A 14,262-nucleotide genomic window follows, 5' to 3' on the forward strand; every position below is an offset into this window, starting at 1 on the left:
ACAGGGTGAGCTCCCATTGTTCGGTCCCTGCTCCTGCCAACCTAGCAGTTCAAAAGCACGTCAAAGTGCAAGTAGAAAAATAGGTAGCACTCCAGCGGGAAGGTAAACAGTGTTTCCGTGCGCTCCTCTGGTTCGCCAGAAGCGGCTTAGTCATGCTGGCCACATGACCCGGAAGCTGTACGCTGGCTCTCTTGGCCAATAGAGAGAGATGAGCGCTGTAACCCCAGAGTCAGCCACGACTGGACCTAATGGTCAGGGGGCCCTTTACCTTTAAGCCCCCTCTGTTGCTTCCCAAAGCTGGGTAAGCAAGGTGCCAGGCTTTGGGAAGGAGGCACGAGGCTCTGAGAGGTTCCAAGAGCCCTTTAGTCTTCTTTCCAAAGTTAAGCACGCAGTCAGGACCCCGCCAGAGCCCTCGCAACTCCTTCCCGAAGCAAGCACTTAGTAGGCCTTGGGAAGCAGGCAGGAAGGTGCCCTCTCAGCTCAGCGCCCTGTGCACTGCCCCAAACCCGCCTCTTGTTTCCAACAACTGGTATTCAGAAGCATAACGCCTCTGACAGCAGAGGTAGAAGATAGCCATTGTAGCCAGGAGCTGCTGCTGCTGCATGGCCTCCAATGTAGGGTAGGTAAAACTCTGACTCAGCTGAAAGGCGTTTTGCTGGCACTGGTGAACAGCTGATTGGCGGTGCCTGCAAAGGCCTATGCAAAATGCTGGGCAAGATAAGAGCTTTGAAAGGGCCTTCTGAAGACACGTGTGGGCAAAGAATAAAAATTATTGTTATTATTTTTTTAAAGATATTTATTGAAATTTTACAGACAATAAAAGGTTACAAAATTAAAAATAATAAAAAAGAATAACAATAATAAAAGAAAAAGAGATACAAAAATACAAAGACAAAACACATAAAAAGTAAGAAAAAATAAATAAAAAATCAATATTTTCATATCTTATATTTCATTTACTTGTTTCCTGACCTCCTCACACACACCCTTTTCTGTATTCCAGTTCACATAGTTAATTCAGCAAATCCTTACCCTCTATCATTTATCTTTACTCAATATCTTAACCTATTATAACTATATATTTTAAACCATTATCAATCCGAGTTCACATATTCTTGTTAATCTTTTTACCAATACTGCCTACTTTCAATCCAGAAAGAATAAAAATTAAAATAAATCACACTGTGACAGGTGTCTGGCTCCCCCCGCCTGTCAAATGCGGCCCACAAGGTGTGTGGGGGAGATAGCTACCTGGCCCTTTGGCCAGATTCATTCCTCCTCCTGCCCTGCCCCACCAAAACCCTCAAGTTGTCCCTCATTCAGCACCAAAACAGCAGGCGTTCATGTGTATCCGTAATCATAAGAGTTACCTAGCCCCACAATTTTTACTCCCACCCTCCACCCACTCTCCTGAGCAATACTCTGCACTGGTGAGATTCTAGTGTAGAAAAAAAATCATTTTGATTCCGAAGGCAAATGTTTTCAGGACAAATAATAATTACTGTCAAGCCTCGCGGGCTGCTCACCATGTTGATATGCATCCAGTTCATTGCCACGGACTCTGTGAAGCATATCATTAGGAGATTTAGGGCAAGGTGTTAGCAGGATGCTAATGATACCCAGCTCTACTTCTCTGTAACATCTGAATCAAGAGAGGCTGTGTGCATGTCCTAAGCTGGTGCCTGGATGCAATCACAGGTCTGATATGGGCTAATAAACTGGGCCTGAATCCTGATCATACGAAAGACCCTATGGATCAGGCATAGGTAAACTCGGCCCTCCAGATATTTTGGGACTACAACTCTCATCACCCTTAGCTAACAGGACCAGTGGTCAGGGATGATGGGAACTGCCAACTTCAACCAATTACAATGATTTCTGGGCAGGGAGAGGACTATGCACTATAGAACCATCTAGTACAACCCCTTTGCAATGCAGGAATCTCAGCTCAAGCATCCATGACAGATGGCCATCCATTGGTAATTAAGACAACTAAGACTACTGCAATGTACACGGACAAGAGGGCTTTTCCAGATCTTCTAACTCAGCTCTTTTAGTTGAAGATGCACAAGGCTGAATCTGAACCTGGGACCTTCTACACCCAAAGCAAGTGTCCTGCCACTGAGCAATGGCTTTACCCCCAGTTGGAGTACATGCGATGCCCCACTGACACAGTTGGAGAGGGTGTCCGTGCACATAAGTGAAATCAAATAAAGTGAGGAGCACCCTCTAAACCAATGTTTCTTAACCTTTTTCTGATTGTTGCCCCCTTCCAACCTTGTTTCCTTCCTGTGCCCCCCCCATCCTACCAGTAGAAAGGTAGCTATTTAAATGTTTTGTTTGTAAATAGAACATGATTTTTTTTATATATAATTTATACAAAATACAATTACACAAAAATTTATACTTTAGGTATTTCTCAATCAATGTGACCCTTGGGCTTGATGACCAGAAACAAACTTTTTAGTATCTGGTTCTGTTGTTGTGAGGGATAACCGGAGATCACCTCTGTTCATTATGTTAAGGCGATTCCGTGTTAGGTTGAATAAATAAATTCACATGACTGAAACCTCATTCTCCCAAATACAAAATGCCATGAATGTTTTCTTTACTTGGTCACTTCTCTCTTTTCTTCACTTCTCACTTTCCTCTAGTCTGTGGCTCCCTAATCTTGTGCCATGGGCCCTCATTTGCACAATTTTCACCTGTGCCCCCCTTAAAATATCCTGGGGGGCTCCCAGGGAGCCATATGGCTCCTGGTTGAGAAACTAAAGACCCTCCCTGAAACATGCTCTCCAATCCAGACCAAAAATACTGTATCCAAAAATATCCACAACTAGAATTAAAGCTCGAGGACTGGGAGGATGGAGGACAGGCAGGAAAGCAGCTGCTGCTGCTGCTGCTGCTGCTGCTGCACTACCACGCACGTCAGCTGTTAGGCGGGGAGGCTGAGCAGCTGAAGCAAGACTTGCTGCACCTCCGGTCTCTTTGGGGATTACTCCAGCCTCATTGATGTCCTCTTCCGGCCCTTAGGATGGTCTCCTTGCAAGCCACGAGGACCGTCCAGCTCTCTCCCACCATTTCCGGGTTTAATTGTTTCCCATTGCCGTGCATATGTGCTACGTCGTGTGAGTCTAGCAAGCGTAAGTGGAGAATCGCCTGTACCATGTTTAACACAGGCCTAAAAACATCCGCGAACCTCTAAGCCAGATGCAGCCTATCTGCAATGTATGGTGGATCTCCAGTGTTTCAAAAAGTCTCCTGTGTTGCCAAGTATCAAGAGACTGCAGAAATAAAAGGGCCCACCCCCCAAAATAAAGAAGAAGAGGAGGAGGAGAAGAGGAGGAGGAAGGGGGCAGAAATTGAGATGCAATACATCGCTGGCGAACTGCGTTCAGTTGTCTGGGACACTGCGACAAGGGGCAATGCCACTGGGAGTAAGTTAGTACTGCTTTAAGGAGGAGGCACTAACTTTCCAAGGGCGAAAAACCTCATGAGCAGACTAGATCGGGGCTTGTAATGAGATGCTACTGGCATCCCAGCTGCTCGCCACGGGACCTATCCCTCAAGAAACAGCTGCTGCAGACATGCCCAGAATTAGGAAAGACAAATGGCTCCGTCTGGGAGGGGGAAAGCGGAGAATGTTGCATGCCACAGCCACAACAGATGCCTGAATGAATCAGCTTCTGTGCTGATTAAATTAGACCATTCTCCTCTCTCTTCCCTGCTTCCGTTGCACGTAAAGGGGGGATTTTGTGGCGCAAGATGGCAGGACGGGTTATACTTTATGCCATTCCAGAAAAAAAAGAACAGAAAACCAGATACATGGCAGAGGATCAGGTTTGAGCTAGGAGGAATTAAAAACGGCTCACGAACTCCACACAGAAGTGCTTGCCCAAGGGAAGAGGCGAGGTGGGCAAGGAGCGCGGGAGTAGATAATGCCGCCTGCAAGAGCAGCGAGGCTTAAATATCGAGGTATCTCCTGAAAAATACTCCGCAGAAATACGGCTAATGGGGAGGAATTGCACCTGCCCATCCATGCAGTTGCAAGATAACAAATGGGCTCCATGCTAAGAATTCTTTATAGCTGACTGTCAGTCTCCAGGAGGTTCAAAATCCCTGAGGGTGGGGAGGCATGCAGGGACTGAAGCCACTGTCCTAGACTGAGGTCAAACCATAAGATGCCTCCCTTATAGTCCACAAGGGAGATGGGAAGCAGTGGGGGGAGAGCTCTCGGACAACTGGCAGAATAAAAAATGATGTGCCCAGGATGCTTGGGAGCTGGTGGTTTCTGGCTAGTGTGGTCTCCAGGAAATCCAGATTGTTGCAACTTGGCACTGCGGCTTGGTGGGAAACATTGGCAGGGAGAATTTAATTGCTTCGGGAGCAGAGAAATGTGGTGTGCATAGAAGCGTGTAGTAATGTGAGGGCTGAATTTTCAAAACCAAAGATTTTAAAATAAATGATTTAAATATGTAAGGTGCTGGTATTCCTGACCACTGATGTCAGGGGTAAAGGTAAGGTAAGGTAAGGTGAAGGACCCGTGGACCGGTTAAGTCCAGTCAAAGGCGACTATGGGGTTGCGGTGCTCATCTTGCTTTCAGGCCGAGGGAGCCGGCGTTTGTCCACAGACAGCTTTCTGGGTCATGTGGCCAACATGACTAAACCGCTTCTGGTGCAATGGAACACCGTGACGGAAACCAGAGCACATGGAAATGCTGTTTACCTTCCTGCCACAGCGATACCTATTTATCAACTTGCACTGGCGTGCTTTCAAATTGCTAGGTTGACAGGAGCTGGGACAGAGCAACGGGAGCTCACCCTGTCGCGCGGATTCAAACCACTAACCTTCCGATCGGCAAGCCCAAGAGGTTCAGTGGTTTAGACCACAGCGCCATCCAATGTCAGGGGTGGATCTGTAGCGACTCCACAGTGACAAATGCCACTCCGCAGATGTGCAACGGACACCTTTCCTTTGTCGTCTTTTTAACATGTTGCAAGGATGGCTTTCAAAATCAGGGCCCAGGATTGAATTCCGGCAAACAAGAGCCGCAGCTGCACATGGAAAGCAAAGGTTTAAAATATGATGGCATTTCTGGAAGCTACTTTGGAAGGGCTGTGGCTCAGTGGTAGAGGATATGCTTTGCCTGCGCAAGGTCACAGGGTCAGTCTTGAAGAGCCACTCTCTCAGTGGTTTGGTTCGCACAGCAGACTAAGCCAAACATCAGCTTAGCAAGACTCTGCAAGCTCCTCAGTGGTCTTCTTTTGCTGCCATGCCACACTAAACCAAGGTTTGTTTTAGTGTGCCATCTCAACTGAGGCTCGTGGTGAAGCTCTCTCCTCATCAACCATGAGTTGTAACAAACGTGGCTGGTTCTAATTTTCTCTCCGCAATTGCTGCAGCAGGCATCAAAAACGTGTGCTGCCTTTGGGGGGGACTACAGAGAAAATCATGAATATATACAGGCTACCCCTATTTTGTGTCCATTCAAAGAATGTGCAGCCGTGCACAAGTAGGCTGTGGGCCATTTTCGGACCTGGAAGAGGGAGGAATGGGGTGGAACAGGGGCAGGGTATGGGCACAGTGGGGCAGACTTAAGCATGCTCTGCTGACATGCACAATGACACAGAATGCAACCCCCATGCAAACCAGAGGTTGCCTGTATGCAGTGCTTTTTTCCTGGGGGTACGCAGGGGTACGCATACCCCTAAACATTTTGTGAATCTTTGTGCTTTTGTCCATTTACTGTATTTATTTTTCCCGATTTGAAATATAAAATGGTGGTTTTCTTGAGTTAAAATGAGAGTACCCCTAAACATTTTTTTTAGAAAAAAAGCACTGCCTCTGTGTGTGTGTGTACATGCACAGAGGGATGCTGGTAGCCCTGTGGTCTAAACCACCAAGCCTCTTGAGCTTGCTGATCATCAGGTTGGTAGTTCGAATCCGCACAACGAGGTGAGCTCCCATTGCTCTGTCCCAGCTCCTGCCAAACTAGAAGTTCGAAAGCATACCAGCACAAGTAGATAAATAGGTACCACTGTGGCAGGAAGGTAAACAGCTCTGCTATCTGTCACGGTGTTCCATGCACCAGTCATACTGGTCACATGACCCAGAAAAGTTGTCTGCAGACAAACGCCGGCTCCCTCGGCCTAAAAGTGGAGATGAGTGCTGCACTCCATCGTCAAATTCGATTGGACTTATCCGTCCAGGGCTCCTTTACCTCTACCTTATCTTTACACTCTCTCACACAAATAATGATAATAATTAAACAGCCCACAGTGCCTTTATAGGAAAAAAACCTGGTTCGTCATATAGAAGCTGGCAACATAATGTTGACCATGCCTCTTTCAGGCATATGTCCTGCTGTGTCCTATAGTGCTTTTTTTCAGGTCAATAATTACTCTTCTTGTAAACTTTGGTTTAGAAGAAATCCTTGATCTTTGCGGATGTTCCCACACTTTTAAATTATATTCCTGCGATGTGAGGACTAACAGATGGGCAACAGAAGTGACTCCTGAGAGCCCTTATGGCTTCAAAGAGACTTATACTTCAAGGCTGGAAGGATAAGCACTCACCATCCATTTCTCAGTAGACTGAAAATCTCACTGCCCTTTCTGCATCTTGTAATAGCCAATATCTGGATTTCAATTTGGATGTATGGACCGCTTATACGAAGTCAGGAATGACAGATTATTTATATTGTTAATGTCAGCTGATGATGTTTTCATGTTTTGATATTACATATTTGTAATAATAATAATAATAATAATAATAATAATAATAATAAATAATGCACATGCTAGCACCATTTGATCCATCATGGTTTGAAGGTTGATGGCATTATGCAGAAATAGCCCATGTTCCTGTCCTTTCTAGGGTTGCCATATTTTAAAAAGTGAAAATCCAGACACAAAAGTCATTGAGCTTTTTTCCTACAAAATCTCCCCCATTCCCAAATATAGTTTTTACCAATTTCACCAAAAAATATATATCAAAAAATCAACACTTCCGATATGGGTCTGGTTTTCCCATACATTTTTGCCACTTTTCGAAAATTCCGCCCAGATGCCATTTTCGACAGACGAATCCCATCTATATCCAGGAAATCCCAGATGTGTGGCAGCCCTAGTCCTTTCTGGACTGTACCACTTTAGGACGGGAAGTGAAGGGTTCAGCTCCCCACAATAAAACAGTGCATGTGAAAAGGTTGCATATTGGCAGTGCAGTTAGAAGACAATGCGGAGGGGGGCAGATTTCAGGGTTCATATAATTTTTTATTCTCACAACAAATTGCCTAAGGCAGGTTAAGCTGAGGAAGAGGCTGTGTTCGGACTGTGTGCCAAACCATAGTTTCTAAAAAACAAACAATCGGCTCACACTATGAAAGGGAGTAGTGAGGCCTACCTCAGTCAAGGGCCTACCTCAGTCAGGGTTCCAGGATCCAGGGAAGCCTGCAAAGGACAAAGGAAATGTGCCACCTCAGACAGTCACGCCAATTCATGGATGGCAGAGGAAGAGCTGAGGGGTCAACCATAGGACCAAGGCAAAAAGCACAGCCCCACAGGCCTCTTCTGCTTCCCTTGCCTATTTGCATGAGAAGAGGGTGATTTTGTGGTTTTGTGTATGGCTTATCCAAACTTAATTAATGTTTCTGGTCTAAGGCACGTTGAAATTGAAGTCAGTTTTGGTTCTGAAATCTCTTTATTAAGCTTCCTGTAACTGGCAATATCACCGAAGAATTGATGCTTTTGAATTATGGTGCTGGAGGAGACTCTTGAGAGTCCCATGGACTGCAAGAAGATCAAACCTATCCACTCTGAAGGAAATCAGCCCTGAGTGCTCACTGGAAGGACAGATCGTGAAGCTGAGACTCCAATACTTTGGCCACCTCGTGAGAAGAGAAGACTCCCTGGAAAAGACCCTGATGTTGGTAAAGATTGAGGGCAGAAGGAGAAGGAGACGACAGAGGACGAGATGGTTGGACAATGTTCTCGAAGCTACCAACATGAGTTTGACCAAACAGCGGGAGGCAGTGGAAGACAGGAGTGCCTGGCGTGCTCTGGTCCATGGGGTCATGAAGAGTCGGACACATCTAAACGACTAAACAACAACAACAAACTGGCAACAAAGAGACAGAAACCTACAAATTAGAGAAAATTTAAAAAGATATTCTGAAATCATCATTAAGTGCTGTCAGAAGGCCACCAAACTTCATCCACAATGAACTCAGTCAATATGAGATGATTCGCTACATGTAAAATTAATCTTTCACCCAGGCCCCATTTCACTGTCCAATGTTGTGCAAATTTCTTCCAGTCTTTGTCTAAAATTTAAAACACTAATTGCTCGTGTACAATAAAACATTTCCCATTTTAATGGCACTTTTTACCATCTCTCACATTACTAGTAAATGCTAAAATTGCCAGTAATAAATAGTAGCCATAGCAATGGAAATGAAAACAATAAATAGTGCCTAATGAAGCAAAGGACTTAGTTCTCCGTCAACGGATGAGCTGCTCATATGCAGCCTTTATTGTCTTCTAGCAGGGAACTTTTGGGACATTTTTACGTACCTGAGGCTAGTTAAACTGGAATGCAAAAATATTTTTTATAACTGATTTTTTTTTCTTTTGGTGGGGGGGAGGTCACTTTGGAAGAGGAGCTTTGGAGAGGTCAGCAGTGGGTCTGGCGAGGTTTCTGCACTCCTTAGCCATGTGTAGCTTCAGATGTTAAAACAGGACACCTCCCTCCATGGCACAGACCTGGATTTAAACCATGGATCTGCTGCTATTGCGCCTTGTCTGGAAAGGAAAAATGGTTGCTATGCTATTCAGTGAAAGCAAGTATCTTCAAAGTCTTCTAGCACGGACCTGTGGTCTTGTTCAGTATATGTGCTTGGTATACAGCCCTCACTTGGGAAGTGAAACTATCACATATAGTTACATAAGAACATAATGTAAGAACATAAGAAGAGCCTTCAGGGTCAGGCCAATAGCCCATGAAGTCCAGCATCCTGGTCTCTCAGTGGTCAACCAGGAAACAAGCGAGCAGAACTTGAGCACAAGATCAACCTCCTGTCATTTCCAGCAACCAGTATTCAGAAGCATTGGTGCCTCCAGCAGTGGAGGTAGAGTAAAAGGTAAGAAAGGTAAAGGTAAAGGACCCCTGGGCGGTTAAGTCCAGTCAAAGGCGACTATGAGGTTTGTGGCGCTCATCTCACTCTCAGGACGAGGGAGCCGGCGTTTGTCCACAGACAGCTTTTCCGGGTCATGTGGCCAGCAGGACTAAATCACTTCTGGCACACAGAGGACCATGACGAGTGCCAGGTGCACGGAAACGCCGTTTACCTTCCCGCCGCAGTGGTACCTATTTATCTACTTGCACTGGTGTGCTTTCGAACTGCTAGGCTGGCAGGAGCTGGGACAGAGCAACTGGAGCTCACTCTGTTGCGGGGTTTCGAACTGCTGACCTTCCGATTAGCAAACCCAAGAGGCTCAGTGGTTTAGACCACAGCGTCATAGGTAGAATTTGGTCATCTTGGCTAGTAGCCATCCATAGAACCTTTCCTCCATGAATTTGTCTAATCCTTGGTAGTTTGTTGAAGCTACCAAGTGTTTGCACAATAACATAGATAGATGCAGCTTTCTTGTTCTGCCAGTGAACCATCTATGGCCATCCATGGTCTTCTGTCATGGATGCTTTAGCTGAGATTCCTGCATTGCAGGAAGTTGGACTAGATGAACCTTGGCAATGCCTTCCAACTCTACGATTCTATGATTCTGTGACCCCACAAAGGCATTATTTCTTTTCTATGAGAAGGAGCTGGGACGCGGGTGGCGCTGTGGGTTAAACCAGAGAGCCTAGGACTTGCCGATCAGAAGGTCGGCGGTTCAAATCCCCGTGACGGGGTGAGCTCCCATTGCTCGGTCCCTGCTCCTGCCAACCTAGCAGTTCGAAAGCACGTCAAAGTCCAAGTAGATAAATAGGTACCACTCTGGCAGGGAGGTAAACGGTGTTTCCGTGCGCTGCTCTGGTTCGCCAGGAGCAGCTTGGTCATGCTGGCCACATGACCCGGAAGCTGTACGCCGGCTCCCATGGCCAATAAAGTGAGATGAGCGCCGCAACCCCAGAGTCGGCCATGACTGGACCTAATGGTCAGGGGTCCCTTTCCCTTTTATGAAAAGGAGCTAAGTTTGCAACTGGGTACAAATGCTCTCAAGAGTGCAGTCTGCCAGGAGGACACGTGATATAATTTTGAGAGTTTAAACCACACATGAAGCAGTTTTTTAGGGTTTTTGTTTTTTAAAAAATTAATATTATTTTTTGACAAAAACAGGAAGAGGAGGTTGAGCACATGCTAACAGCCACAGCATCTGAGCATAAATATCACATTTACCTTCCAAGCACATGAATGGATGCTGTCTCCAGAAAAACCTATGCCTGCTGCCAATGTTCGCTTTGGGGAGGAAGTGTTTGTGCAAATTGCGTCAAACACTCGACGTATCTGAAAATGACAACCTTGGAGTGAATCAGAGGATGTAGCGAAAGTGAGGAAGCTTGGAGAAATGGCAAGGAAGGATGAGTGTGACGAACGTGACGGACAAGGAGAGAAGAAAGTCCTGCGTTGGAAGTTTCATACAATTCCAAAGCCAAGAAGAAAACCAAATGCCAGTTCCGGTGTATAAATTTGTGGGGCCAACCAACTCTCCTTTCATGAGTAGAAATGATATTGTCACCTTATCTTTGTGAAGGCTTACCTGGCAAAGCTATTTTGGGTGATGCAATACCTGGGGTGTCTCCACCCAAAAGTTGATTCATCATAGGGAGGTAAGGAGCTGCCTATGGTGAAAAAGTGGCCTTGGCCCAATATACCTGAAGGAGCATCTCCACCCCATTGTTCAGCCCAGACACTGAGGTCCAGCTCTGAGGGTCTTCTAGCGGTTCCCTCACTGCGAGAAGTGAGGTTACAGGGAACCAGGCAGAGGGCCTTCTCAGTGGTGGCATCTGCCCAGTGAAATGCCCTCCCATCAGATATCAAGGAAACAAACAACTATCTGACTTTTAGAAGACATCTGAAGGCAGCCCTGTTTAGGGAAGCTTTTAATATTTGATGTTTTATTGTATTTTTAATATTTTGTTGGAAGCTGCCGAAAGTGGCTAGGGAAACCCAGCCAGATGGGTGGGGTAATAATAATAATAATAATAATAATAATAATAATAATAATAATAATAATAATAATTATTATTATTATTATTATTATTATTATTATTATTATTTTGGTCCATCCAACTCAGTATTGTCTAGACTGACTATACTGGGTCTAAGATGGGAGTCTCTCCCAGACTTACCAGGAGATCTCATGGATCAAACCTGGGACACTGCTAAAATGAAGTGAGTTTCGGGTAACAAGGCATAAGGTGCTGGTTGGTGTACGTACAAGAGGTTCAAGACTCCACTCAATTCTGTTAATCCATTTCCTGGGCTCAGAACTTTTAAGTTCTTAAGTGTATGGCTTTTGCAACAGACTCGAGCTGGCAGATTTGGAGATTCTGGTTGAAAGAAAATGGAGTCCATCTCACAAGGCCTAAACAATTCCCACCCCGGATCTAAACAATTATTAAAACGGACAAGGATAGCCCCCCTGCCAAAAGCACATACTAAATTGGAACAAAATGAAATAACACCAGCAGCTAGGAAACTGAACCAATAAGACAAAGCAAGCAAAGAACAGAATGTTTTTTAAAAAACAATGCAGTAAATCAAATTAATTCCACCCCCAAAAAAACAACTTTAAGTAAGCAAGACAGACTTTGCCTGGAGCGTAAAAGATAAGAAAGAAGGTGTGAGATTACCCTTTCAGTGGGTGGGTAGTTCTCAAGCATTAAACATTGCTTACTTGGTAGATACTCCTACTTTTAATTTTTCAATATTCCACATCGATCTCCCAGCCCGTGGATATAAATATGGTTCTCTAACCCCAGCAGGCTGGGAGTTACAGATGGAAGTGGGCGGCACAGGTGACAACGGGTTTGGCATCCCTCCTCCCACCGGCTGTGTCTCCCCTCCAAATCACCCCTGGTGCTGCTTCCCCTCATAGCCTTTCCAGCCCAGGTTCCCTCACACGACGGCCACAGAACAGCTTATCGCTGCCACATGGGTACTGAATAAGCCCAGTTTTATTTCCCCCTGGTAGAATTACAGCAGGGCCTTGCTTCTTCGAAGTTCCCGCATTCTGAAAAGTACGTGAAAAGCTGCAGTCATGAAAGCTGCTCAGCACACACGCTTTGCTGCTCCCCACCCCCAAGGAATCCTTTGCCAAAAGTATTTTTATGCCAGCCACAGCTATTTCCTCAGACGCAGAAAAGGCGTTTTCGCCAAAGTGAAAAGCAGCAGTTTGCGCGCTGCGTGTCCTCCGGTGACTTGGATCCCAGCCCAAGCGATTAAACAAACCTTCTTGTTTAGGAACCCCTTCTTTTGCCAGGATTCATAATAACAGATTAACGACACACTGAATTTCATTCAAAGAGGGTGATTACGCAAAATTGTCCCTTGTCTTTAATGCCTATTCCTTGACCAAGCCCCGGGCCCATTAGAATGAGAGAGAGAGAGCACACACAGGCAGCATTCGGGTTGTGCGAGTGCACAGCAATTACCTCCGTGTTTCCAAGCTAATATTAATAATCCTGTTCCTCCTAACACAACGCACCCCCACCCCCCGCCACCGCCCCCAACTCCCTTCCAGAATTCGGCTGAAAGCTCCAGGCAATTTCACCCAATTATCAAATCAAAGACGATGACATCTTTCCTCCTTGTGAAATTCATCACCCAGTTCAAGTTGCTAACATCTGTTTTGAAAATGAGACCAGGGACAGTAGCCCTGGGAGAAAGCTTTCTGCTCATGATATCAGCACCCGCCAAAATTCTGCCTGGTCCCGTTGACCTCATGTTGCTCTGTGAAAAGGCAAGCTGTTTCAAAAGCTGCTATTGTGCATGGAACAATCTATCTGGATGAGAATATGTAAGAACATAGGAACCTTCTCCGTGAAGCCAGTAGTCCATGCAGTCCAACTTCCTGTTTTCACAGTGGTCAACCAGAGGTCTATGGGAATTCCACAAGCAGGACCTGTTTTGTGCTTCCCAGAGACTAGCATCCAGCCATGGTAGAACATTGGCATTGCGACTAGTGGCCACTGATATCATTATCCCCCATTAATCATCTTTTAAAAGGATGATACCTGAAGGAGTGTCTCCACCCCTATCGTTCAGCCCAGACACTGAGGTCCACCGAGGGCCTTCTGGTGGTTCCCTTACCGTGAGAAGTGAGGAAACATGGAACCAGCCTTCTTGGTAGTATCACCCCATGGAACACTCTCCCATCAGATGTCAAACAGATAAAAAACGATATGACTTTTAGAAGGCAGCCCTATATAGGGAAGTTTTTGATGCTTGATCTTTTGCTGTGTTTGATGTTTTCATTTGTTGGAAGCTGCCCAGAGTGGTTGGGGCAACCAAGTCAGATGGGTGGCATAAAATTATTATTATTATTATTATTATTATTATTATTATTATTATTGCCATCCAAGTTGGTGATAACCACTACCTTTTGTGGGAGTGAATTCCATAAACCAGGCATTTTGGTGTTCAACATGCTGGTGCTGACCTTTAAAGCCCTAAACAGCCTTGGCCCAGTATACCCCCATCGTTCAGCCTGGACACTGAGGTCCAGCTCCGAGGGCCTTTTGGCGGCTCCCTCCCTGCGAGAAGTGAGGTTACAGGGAGCCAGGCAGAGGGCCTTCTCAGTAGTGGCGCCCGCCCTTTGGAACGATGTCAAGGAAATAAACAACGATCTGCCAAGTCTTAATTTTTGTCTTTTTTCGCAGGCATTCAGCCCATCTGCTTCCCACCCTACTGTCAAGGATCTGAAAGCAGCATTCATGTGTTACCTCATTTCACCCTTACGCCAGTTTTGTATGGTAGGAAAGGCTGAATAGCCAAAGGTCTCCCCATCAGTTTCATAGCCGAGTGTGGATACGAATTCAGGCCTCTCTAATCCCCACAGAGGCTCTTGCAGTACAAGTGCTGAATTAGTCTGTTCTCTGGCTCACTCTGATCCTTATCTGCTGTGTGCTGAGTGCTTCTCTGTGGTTACTCTCTCAGGAGGGATTGGTGGGCAGATATGAACATTTAGCACTTTGGAAGGTTCCTGAAACCAACAGTGGCAATGATATAAAATGTGTAAAATTATTCTCCGAACACGACC

At 45.7% G+C, this 14,262-nt stretch overlaps 1 protein-coding gene across 1 annotated transcript in view; it reads right to left on the minus strand.

The window, feature by feature from the left end:
• Positions 1 to 14,262, minus strand: part of LBHD2 (LBH domain containing 2) — a 57,391-nt gene that overhangs the window by 11,089 nt on the left and 32,040 nt on the right. The gene's annotated exons all lie outside the window — the stretch shown is intronic.

Source organism: Podarcis vaucheri, assembly GCF_965113315.1.
Source record: "Podarcis vaucheri genome assembly, chromosome: 1".
Classification (NCBI taxonomy): domain Eukaryota; kingdom Metazoa; phylum Chordata; class Lepidosauria; order Squamata; family Lacertidae; genus Podarcis; species Podarcis vaucheri.